Consider the following 11,402-nt stretch of genomic DNA (forward strand, 5'->3'; position numbering starts at 1 on the left):
ACCACTGTTATCTTAGCCCGCTCAAGGTCCTTACATAAACGACTCTGTCTGGTGATAAGGGCTGTTGAATGGGCTACCTTCTTACTTAGAGCATCCGCCACTACATTCGCCTTTCCTGGGTGGTACAGAATCTCGCAATCATAATCCTTCACTAGCTCCAACCATCTACGCTGCCTCATGTTTAACTCCTTCTGAGTGAAGAAGTATTTTAAACTCTTGTGGTCGGTGAAAATCTGTATCTTCTCGCCATACAAGTAGTGCCTCCAGATTTTTAAAGAAAAAACAACAGCTACCAACTCCAAATCATGTGTGGGATAATTTAGTTCATGGTTCTTTAACTGGCGGGAGGCATAAGCAACTACCTTACCTTGCTACATCAACACGCACCTCAATCCTCTCTTGGAGGCATCACTGTAAATAACAAAACCACCCCTTCCATCTGGTACAGTGAGAACCGAGGCAGTAACCAACCTTTATTTGAGATCTTGGAAACTATCCTCACAAGCCTTACTCCAAATAAAGGAAGCCCCTTTTCTGGTCAACCGGGTCAGAGGGGTGGCTATACAGGAAAAGTCCTTCAAAAAACGATGATGATAGCCTGTCAACCCCAAGAAACTACGTACCTCTTAACCTATGGTAGGACGAGACCAACTCGTGACTGCCTCGATCTTTGCAGTCAACAGATTCACCTTCCTTGGACACCAACAATGCCCTAGAAAGAACACCTGCTTTAACCAGAACTCGCACTTGGAAAACTTAGCATATAACTATTGCGCCCTCAAGGTCTCTAGAACCTTTCACAAATGTTCCTCGTGCTCCGCCTTTGTCTCAGAGTAAACCAAAATGTCATCTATGAAGACTATCACGAAGGTGTCAAGAAATTCCTTAAACACCCTGTTCATCAGGTCCATGAATACTGCAGGAGCGTTCGTCAACCCAAATGATATCAGGACGAACTCATAATCCCATACCTCAAACGAAAAGCTGTCTTGGGAATATCACTGTTCTTTATCCTCAACTGATGATACCCCGACCGAAGATCAATCTTAGAAAACACTGTAGCTCCCTGCAACTGGTCAAACAAGTCATCAATCCTAGGAAGCGGATACTTGTTTTTTATAGTCACCTTGTTTAGTTCCCTGTAGTCAATGCAGAGCCATAATGACCCATCTTTCTTTTTCACAAACAACATCAGCGCACCCCAAGGGGACACACTAGGGTGTATGAAACCCTTATCCAACAACTCTTACAATTGAACTTTGAGTTCCTTCAGTTCTGCTGGGGCCATTCTGTACGGAGCTTTCGAGATAGAAGTTGTGCCTGGCTCCAACTCGATAGCAAAGTCTATCTCCCAATGCGGCGACAAACCTATGAGTTCTTCTAGAAAGATATCCGGGTAGTCACGTACTACTGGCTCCAAAGTTAAGGAGACCTCAGGCTCTCTAGTGTCGATGACACTAGCTAAAATACTCCAGGTACCCTGGTTAAGCAACCTTTGGGCTTTCATGGCAGAAATCACTTTGGGCAGGACCACAGTCCTCGCCCCTTTAAATTTAAAGTTGGCTCTCGTGGGAGGGTTAAAGATCACCTCCTTGCGAGAGCAGTCTATACTGGCATGGTTAGTAGCTAGCCAATCCATGTCGAAATTCACATCAAAATCCCGCATGTCCAAGACTACTAAAGTCACATCTAGGGTATGACTCGCTACTTCAATCTGACATGCTTTTATCTTTTTCTTTACTAACATAATTTCTCCAGACAGAGTGGAAACCAACAACACATAGTGTGAAGGCTCTAGTTCTAACATGGCATGCTTAACAAACAGCGATGATATAAACGAATGGGACGAACCCGAATCAAACAATACTAGCACAAGATGCCCTAAGATTGGGAGCGTACCTGTCACAACAGTGTCTGCTTTCTCGGCCTCCTGCCGGGTGGTAGAGTAAACACGACCTTGCTGATGTTGAGGCCTACCCGAACTCCTCTGATCACGGCCTACAAACTGGTTCCCAAGACTGAGCGTGCCTCTAGCACGACATCTATCTATCGAGTGCCCCTGTCTGAACCTCTAGCACGAATAACTGCCTAAAATGTCGAAGCGATCTGTCTGAACCTTGAACCTTTTGATGGGGATGAGGCTCGAAAGCCTTCTGATATGCCTTCCTCTTTTGACCTGAGGAAGGTCCCGCCTCGAATACTTGTGAAAACTCATCTCCTGACTGTGGGTCCACCTCGATTGCCAAACGAAGTGCCTCAACATGAGTGGTTGGTTTGAATGCTCGCACGATACGTCGTATACTGTCTTTTAGGCCTTGAACGAACCTTTCTGCCCTCATGGTTTCCATGGCGACCAACTCCCGGACAAAACGGGATAAGGTGTCAAACTCCTAGTCATACTCCTCCACTGACCTATGTCCCTGCCTCAGCTCCAAGAACCCCCTCTGCTTATTGTACCTCAGGTTGGCAGAGAAGTACTTCGCGTAAAAGCGCTCCTTGAACTGCTCCCAAGTCACCGGATCCCCTTCTACACCCAACATCCCTTCTGCCGACTGCCACCAGATCTAAGCCTTATCGGTAAGCATAAAAATAGCACACTGCACCTTCTGGTCTTCCGGGCATTTCATATAACGAAAAATCATTTCAATTGAGGATATTCATAATTCTGCATTGGTAGGGTCCTTTAGTGATTCATTGAAGGTGCTGGGGTTGTACTTCCTGAAATCCTTTGGTACCGGAGGGCTCAGAACTTGTGCATCTTGAATTTGTGGATCCTCATCATGAGGATCTTGATCCTAAACTGACGGATTCTGCTCTACGGGAACACGCTCCTTTCCGATAACCCTATGACTGCCTCTTCCCCTAACACGAACCATTTTCCTGACAGTTATTCGTAACCACCCCTTAGCTACTTTCCTTACTAGCATAAAACACATCCATTGCAATAATAAATGCTATTAACTCGGGTGTATATTATTCTAAATACTTTTCATAAAGGACATACCTGGCGACGATGAAGAATCCGTTTTTCCAAAGGAACAATCTGGACTTACATAATAAGTCAGTCTACAGAACCCCAAAACACGGGCTCTGATACCAACTGTAACAACCCCACTTTCTAGGACTACTAAAAAAGGGGATCGCTACTACATGCATGCATAAATATTCTCATTGAAGAAAATAAAGTAAATTAAAGAAAATAATCATAATCTTAAACTTCATTAAGTATATAAAAAAAATGTTCTAACATATCTCAAAATCTTAAATTGTTCAACCCAGGTATCCTTTTTAACAAGAAACAATTTATAAAAAAAATGAATAAATAAATAGATTAATTAATTAATTAAATTATGATAAATCCATGAATGGATAAAAAAAAACATGCGAAAATATAAACAGTCAAATGCGGAAGCGAATTCTGATTCCTTTGGCACAGTCACGGATTCCTCTTATCATTCGCCCGAGTGTCCTTGCCCTTACCTGAAAAGAAATAAGGATAAAGGTTGAGTATAAAATACTTAGTAAATGATCCCATTATCGGGATCAGACTATGCATCCACGATCAAAAGAAAAAATAGCCCGTGGCTCATACAGTTACATCGATTTTTTATGATGAAAGGAAAACTAAAAGACGTACTATCTTGCTTTGAAACGCATGTCTAGCAGCCCGTAGGCACACCGTCAAACATGATAATAACATGAACGTGAACCCGTCGACCCACGCATGTCTAGCGGCCCGTAAGCACACCGTCAAACATAATAATAACATGAACATTAACCTATCGATTCACGCATGTCTAGCGGCCCGTAGGCACATCATCAAACATAATAATAACATGAACGTTAACCTGTCGGTTCACACATGTCTAGTGGCCCGTAGGCACACCGTGAAAACATGAAATATGAAAATAAAAGTAACATGAACGTAAACTTGTCGGCTCACGCATGTCTAGCAACCCGTAGGCACACTGTCAAACATGATAATAACATGAACGTTAATCTATCGGTTCATGCATTTTTAGCGGCCCATAGGCACACCGTGAAACATAATAATAACACGCGTCAAGGTAAGACAATAAACCGCTCTACTGGTCTATTCATGCATCACATACATAATATCAGTACTGATTATAATTTTAACATGCTCATAATACTTGTAACCACCATGCAACTAGCAAAACATAATATCAAACAAAATCATACTCCAGAGTCAACCAAGTAACTTGATAGGTCTAATATAGATCGCCTGGCACGAAGGCACCAGTAATAGTATCACTTACCTCAACTTGGTCACAAAAGTCTACGCAAATAATTCCTTAAAACCTTTGGAAAACTTGAATCAACCCAAAGTTGTGGCTTGATCTAAGACAAATTCCAAAACTTGATTCAAGTAGCCAATCTGATCAAGAATTAATTCCAAAATCAATAACTTATTTTTTTTTCCACTATTACTCTCAATCCAAAAGAATAACTAACCAACTTACACAAAACTTATCCAAACTAAAACTCTCTGATGAAGAGAATGGTCCTTTCTTTGTTAGCAACGCCTCGAAATCCAAATCCTAAAAGTCGACACAATAGGTAACACTAAAATCGTTTCCAACACCAAGAAGCACTTTAAAAAGACTCAACATCAAACCTTACCCAAAATAATCCAATTCTTACCCAATCTCAAAAAGGCAGTGGCGGTGACGGAACGGCAAGGAGGTGGCAGCTGGAACTCGCAGCGGCGGCGACGGAACGGCAATGTTGGAGGCTGGAAGGTGGACAGCGGCAACTGGAAGGTGCTGGCGACTAGGGCTGGAAGGAAAAGAAGAAGAAAAAGGGAAGGAAAAAAGATTGCTTGCGTGTGGGTTGAGGAGAGAGAGAGAAATAAATTTAATTTTCTTTTCTTTTTTCTTTTTTCATAAGATAGATGGGTTATTCCTCTCATTGCCAATTGGTTATGAGATAGATTGGTTACACTCATATTGCCTGAAAATTAAAATTTAATCCTTATAATTTTAAAAGTTAAAATTTAGTTATTATCATTATTTTATAATAGGAAGTTCTTATGGTTTAATAAAATTCTCACAAATAATCTCATATTTATGATTATAAAACATCACAACTAAATTTTAACTTTTTGTTGAATGAGAAATTTTAGACCAAACACAAGTTGCCACATCATTTACTAAATTAATGATGAAATTCCAAATCATTAAATTTGGGCTCAATTAGTAGTTAAATATGTCCTGAATTGAAGTTGAAGACAAATTTCGATGATGCCATGTGGTTTTATCATGACCGTTGAATCAGATAAGATTAATTTGACCCAATTTGATATTATTATTTGGGTCAATGTACAACTAAGTCCATAAATAGGCTGAATTTGACTCAAATGTCAAATCAGACCTAAATCCGATTAATTGGGCCCAAAAGCCAACCCCATGGACCAATCAAGCCCAAGTCCAACTAATTGAGCCCAAAGGCCAGACCCATAGATCAACCAAGCCCAAGCCCACCTGTGAACTCTATAAATAGATAAGCTCTTTTCATTTGGAGGGGGTGAACAATTCTATACTCCAGAGAGCTTATAAGGATTTCTCTATAACCAGAAGACTCATTGACTCCGAAGCTGATCACATCTGAAGACTGAAGTCCTTCAAAGATATAAGCATTCTGAAGACTGAAGTCCTTTGAAGATGCAAGCATTCTAAAGACTAAAGTCATTTGAAGATACAAGCATTCTGAAGACTGAAGTCTTTTGAAGATACAAGCATTTTCTACATTCAGAGAGTCTAGAGAATTCATCAACAAGCAAGTATTCTTCCAAGACTCCACTCCTAGAAGACGGAAGACCCTTGAAGACATAAAAAATACTCTTCCAAGACTTCTACTTCAAGAACGTTCGGTGCTTTTCTTCTTCAAGTCAAGCACATTCACCCAACTGAGAGAGAATCAGAGGATCAAGTATTAGAGATCGAACCACATCGCATCAAAACAAATTCAATATCAACACTAACTCAAGTTCAACTCCACGAAATAAGTTTCTCCGGAAGCCTCGTGTGAACAAATTGGCACGCCCGGTGGGACCATCTCTACCTCTCATCTCTCTCTCAGCATCCAAACAAGGCAAATGACACCTAAGAAGATGGCATCCAAGGCTTCCTCCACAAACAACTCATACATGGGACCTGTCACCTGCAGTCGCTCAAGAGAAGACATGCAGGAGCAAGAACAGAGCTCCCTCATTACCCACAATATCTTGAGGCAAATGACGAAATCCCCACAAGGCAGGGTTGTCATCAAGGAAAACCCCCTGTCCCTGTTTGAAAACTCTATTTCCGTCTCCAACAAGCCGAAAAGAGATTCACCGCCAGATGTGATCTCTGTCATGATGACAGATGTGACGGCAGAAGCGGCTATGGCAGAAATGGAAAGGAAGATTCACTTTTTGATGAAAGCCGTTGAGGAGCGAGACCATGAGATTGCTGCCCTGAGAGAGAAAATGCAGTCTCGAGAGGCTGCTGAATCCAGCCAAGCACCTATGGTCAAAGAAACTGACAAGGGGAAGACCGTGCTGCAAGAGAACCATGGGCGACAGTCAGACTTGGTGGCCTCGTCCAACAACTGCAAGACATGATCATGACCTCCATAAGAGCTCAATATGGAAGGTCGACTCAAACTTCCTTCATGTATTCCAAGCCATACACCTAGAGGATCGACAATCTAAGAATGCCGATAGGGTACCAACCCCCAAAGTTCTAACAATTCGACGGAAAGGGCAACCCAAAGCAACATATCGCCCACTTCGTAGAAACATGCGAGAATGCGAGAACAAGGGGAGATCTACTAGTCAAATAGTTCGTCAGAACCTTCAAAAGAAACGCTTTTGACTAGTACACAGACTTAGAGCCTAAGGTGATTGATAGCTGGGAGCAACTTGAAAGAGAATTCTTGAATCACTTCCACAGCACTAGGCGCACCATCAACATGATGGAGTTGATAAATGCCAAACAACGGAAAGGGGAGCCGGTCGTCGACTATATCAACCGATGGAGAGCTCTGAGTCTGGATTGCAAAGATCGACTCACCGAATTATCTGCGTAGAAATGTGCATACAGGGTATGCACTGAGAACTTCTCTACATCCTGTAGGGAATAAAGCACTGTACCTTTGAAGAATTGGTGACTCGTGCCCACGACATGGAGCTAAGTATCGCCAACAGAGGAATGAGGGACTTCTTAAGCCATGAACCGAAGAAAGACAAGAAGGAAGTGAAGGGTACCGAGAAAATTGTGAAAGGTGCCACAAAGGAATCAATGGTCGTTAATACGACCCCGTTGAAGTTCTCCTCGAAAGGGAAAAAGAAGAAGATAGAAAAGAAAGACGAAAGAGGCGAAAGACATCGCCTAACCCTGAAGGAACGACAGGAAAAAGTCTACCCGTTCTCCGACTCTGATGTTGCGGATATGCTTGAGCAACTACTAGAGAACCACCTTATCCAGCTACCATAATGTAAACAACCGGAACAGGCCGACAAAATGGATGATCCTAACTACTGCAAGTATCACAGGGTTCTTAGCCACCCAGTTGAAAAATGTTTTGTACTAAAGGAATTGATCCTCAAATTGGCTTGTTTGAGGAAAATAGAGTTAGATCTAAAGGAGGTGGTCCAAACGAATCATGTTATGGTGACGCTAGCTCCAAGTGTGGCGGCACAAATCATATATTATGAAGAAAATGAGAGCTCGGTCCAATTTGGGACCTTCGAACCTATGGTAGTGCGGTTTTTGCAGGAGGTCCAAGCTACAGATCCTCAAAACGAAGGAGAGCGCGCTGACGATGACGATAACAAATATTGGATTCTTGTGGTGCGCTGTAAGAAGAGAAGACAGAACTCTACCCAAAAAGAGCCATGCTCTCATAGAAGCTACAAGAGAGGGAGCAAGACACAAAAAAGGAAGGGTAGAAAGAAGGCTTGAAGGCCCAAAGCTATTGACGAGAGAGACGAGGATGTTCCTCGTCCCAGACGACAGACAACGTAGCAAATTTTCTCCCGAAGAACTTCTGCAATTGGGGTTTAGAGAAGACACCAGAGGTTGCTGTATGTCATGCTGTCAATATCAAGGAGGACGAATATACCATTCCAGGTCCATTAAATTTGATAGGAGAACCAAAGGGTTCGTCACCATTCAATATAAATGACCTACTTTCACTCCCGCGATAAGCTAAGACAACCCTCATTGAGGCACTGTTAGAATCCAATGCCTCTGGTGCATCGACCTCTGCAACACGTGCTTATGCCTCGTGTTACACATCCATAGGCTTCTCAGACGAAGATCTGCTACTGGGATCCAAATTACATAATAGGTCTTTGTACGTCTCTGGATACATTCGAGAACAGAGAGTGGGTCGAATCCTCATCGACAATGGATATGCCGTCAATATAATGCCTAAGACGACTATGAAATAGTTGGGCATACTCATGGAAAAGCTATCAAACAGAAAATTAGTAATTCAGGGTTTCAATCAAGGCAGCCAAAGGGCGATAGGCATGATACGCTTGGAGCTCCTCATTGACGATCTGAAGGCCGACGCGCTGTTTCATGTGATAGACTTAAAGACCACCTATAAGCTTCTATTGAGACACCCTTGAATTCATGGGAATGTTGTTATTACATCGACACTACATCAGTGTTTCAAGTTTTACCAAGACGGGATTAAGAAGGTTGAAGCAGATTCTAATCCATTTTTCGAGGTCGAGTCTCACTTCGCAGATGCAAAGTTTTACCTAAAGAGTGAGAATTCCAGTGAGACTATGCCGACAAAGAAACTTGCTGGCAAAGAAAAGCAGGTGGAATCCAGTCGAGGTTTGCCAAATAGACACAAGAGATAAAGGGCGGCTAGAAAGGTACAAGCCTCCAACCCTAAAAGAGTAGAATATCCCTCAGGCACTTGGAGAGAATCCACCCGTGGTGAGGGGCAAAAAACCTCTCAAAAAACTCCAGATTTCACTGCACATATGTTCTCACTCTTGTCGGCACGAAAAAAACGGAGTGAGTCACCTTTTACGGAATGCTCAAAAGGTTGCATGTGTCCGAAGGACATTAGAAAATTCCTAAAGGAGAGTTCGTCACACCCCTCTCACGTGATAACAAAGCAGGAAGTCCACAAGTTGAAGGTGGAAATGATAGGGTTACAAGTTGTTCCGACGAGAGCAATGACTAAATGACAGAATTCGATCCCAAGCTTACAAGCTGTTGGCTCATTTTTGAAGGCGGGCTTACAATAACTTCAAACACACTCACACTCGAGTTTCAAAGAGTTTAAAGATTTATGGAGCAACCTCGACTCTCGCCAACCTAAAAGAAGCTTTTGCAAGAAAGACACACTATAATCCACGCGAGGTCGGGACTCGGATTCATGAAGCCGTCAGAGCCAGTCCATATAAATCAGAAAGGCGAAAAGGAAAGTGTCCAACAGTAATCATTATCACTGCAGAAAAAGTCGATGGATACAGGGAGGAAAGGAGGGTAAAGAAAAAGAGCCTCAGCCTTCGACTGTTATTAGATCGCCTGTCGCACCGCGCCTTTGGTCTTCGAGAGGTTTAAGCATGACAGAAACAGAAGGGAAAGCCCACATATTATTCCCAAGAGTTACTCCGATGTTCAGTTTTCGAGGTTGACTCTGCTAAATTGAAGGAAATGAGGAAATATCTGTCAATCGCCGGTTCGTTAGAGTGACTGTCAGCCTTCGAGAGATAGGTTGGGGCAGTTCCGTTGGAGAACGCCAAGGAAAAACCTCCTATTTTTTATCGCCTTAAGCACGAGAGGGCTGAAGAATCCCCTCGACCAATATGTCCCTAGGTAAGACAAAGGAGAAGGGAAAAGTTTGTGCTGACGCCCCCGAAATGGACCATAAAAAAAAGGGGCCGATACCCGAGAGTCCATCTGGCGATGAATTGACCTTAAAAAAATGTTGAAGCAGTCATCGGACCAAAAAGCCATCAGGAGAGGCAAGAAATGTTGCGATAAATCCGTTAAGTACCGTCCCTTCACGCAGAAGAGAAAGACCTTCGTTACTCTAAAAACACAAGTTGAGGGCACGCCAATATAAAGAGGCATTGACATTTGATTTCACCAATCCTAAGAATGGAAATTTAGAGCATGAGGAAGGCGAAACTTCGTGCCACCACATCACAATCACCGAAGAATCCAAAGAGGGTATGACCGAAGAGGAAGTGGAAGATGCTCCGCAAGGTCTAGAGAACGGTGGTCAATCCACGGTGGACGAGCTAAAAGAGGTGAATCTACTGTAGAAGAACCACGTCCGACTTTCATCAGCGTATCCCTCTCGGAAGAGGAAGAGGACGAGTACATGAGTCTGCTCATCGAATACAGGGATTTTTTCGCCTGGTCATACAAAGAGATGCCAGGACTAGATCCAAAAGTAGCAGTCCACCATTTCGCGGTAAAAAAAGGGTGTCGACCTGTTAAGCAGGCTCAACGACACTTTCAGTCAGAACTTATCCCCTAGATTGAGGTTGAGGTCAATAAGTTGATTGAGGCTGGGTTCATTCACGAAGTTAAATATCCAACATGGATAGCCAACATTGTCTCGGTTAGAAAACATAATGGACAGCTTTGTGTTTGCGTAAACTTTCGCGACCTAAATAGCGCATGCCCGAAAGATGATTTTCCATTGCCCATCACAAAAACCATAGTCGATGCGACAACGGGACATGAGGCCTTATCCTTTATGGTTGGATCTTTCGGGTATAACCAGATACGAATGCCCTCGTAGACGAGGAAATGACGACATTTCGAACCCCAAAAGGGATATATTGTTACAAGGTAATGCCCTTCGAGTTGAAGAGCGCCGACACTACTTATCAACGTGCCATGCAGAATTTGTTTGACGATATGTTGCACAAACACGTGGAGTGCTATGTGGATGACCTTGTGGTCAAGACCAAGCAACGACATGACCATTTGAAAGATCTAAGAACCGTGTTCGATCGCCTACGAAAGTACCAGTTGAAGATGAACCCCCTCAAATGTGCGTTCAGCGTAACTTTAGGAAAGTTTCTGTTCTTCGTTGTGAGACATCGAGGTATAGAGATAGACCAATCCAAGATCGATGCCATCCAGAAGATGCCAAGGCCAAGGAATCTACATGAGTCGAGAAGTTTGCAGGGACGTCTGGCCTACATCCGGAGGTTTATTTCTAACTTGGCAGGACGGTGTCAACCCTTTCAAAGACTGATGAGAAAGGGAGAGAAATTCGAATGGGATGAGGCCTGCCAGAATGCTTTCGATAGCATAAAGAGGTACCTGATTAGCCCTCCTGTCTTAGGAGCCCCAGTAGCGGGCAAGCTGTCGATACTATCCATTGCAACGCAAGAGAGATCATTGGGG

Source organism: Benincasa hispida, chromosome 9 (genome assembly GCF_009727055.1).
Source record: "Benincasa hispida cultivar B227 chromosome 9, ASM972705v1, whole genome shotgun sequence".
Taxonomy (NCBI): domain Eukaryota; kingdom Viridiplantae; phylum Streptophyta; class Magnoliopsida; order Cucurbitales; family Cucurbitaceae; genus Benincasa; species Benincasa hispida.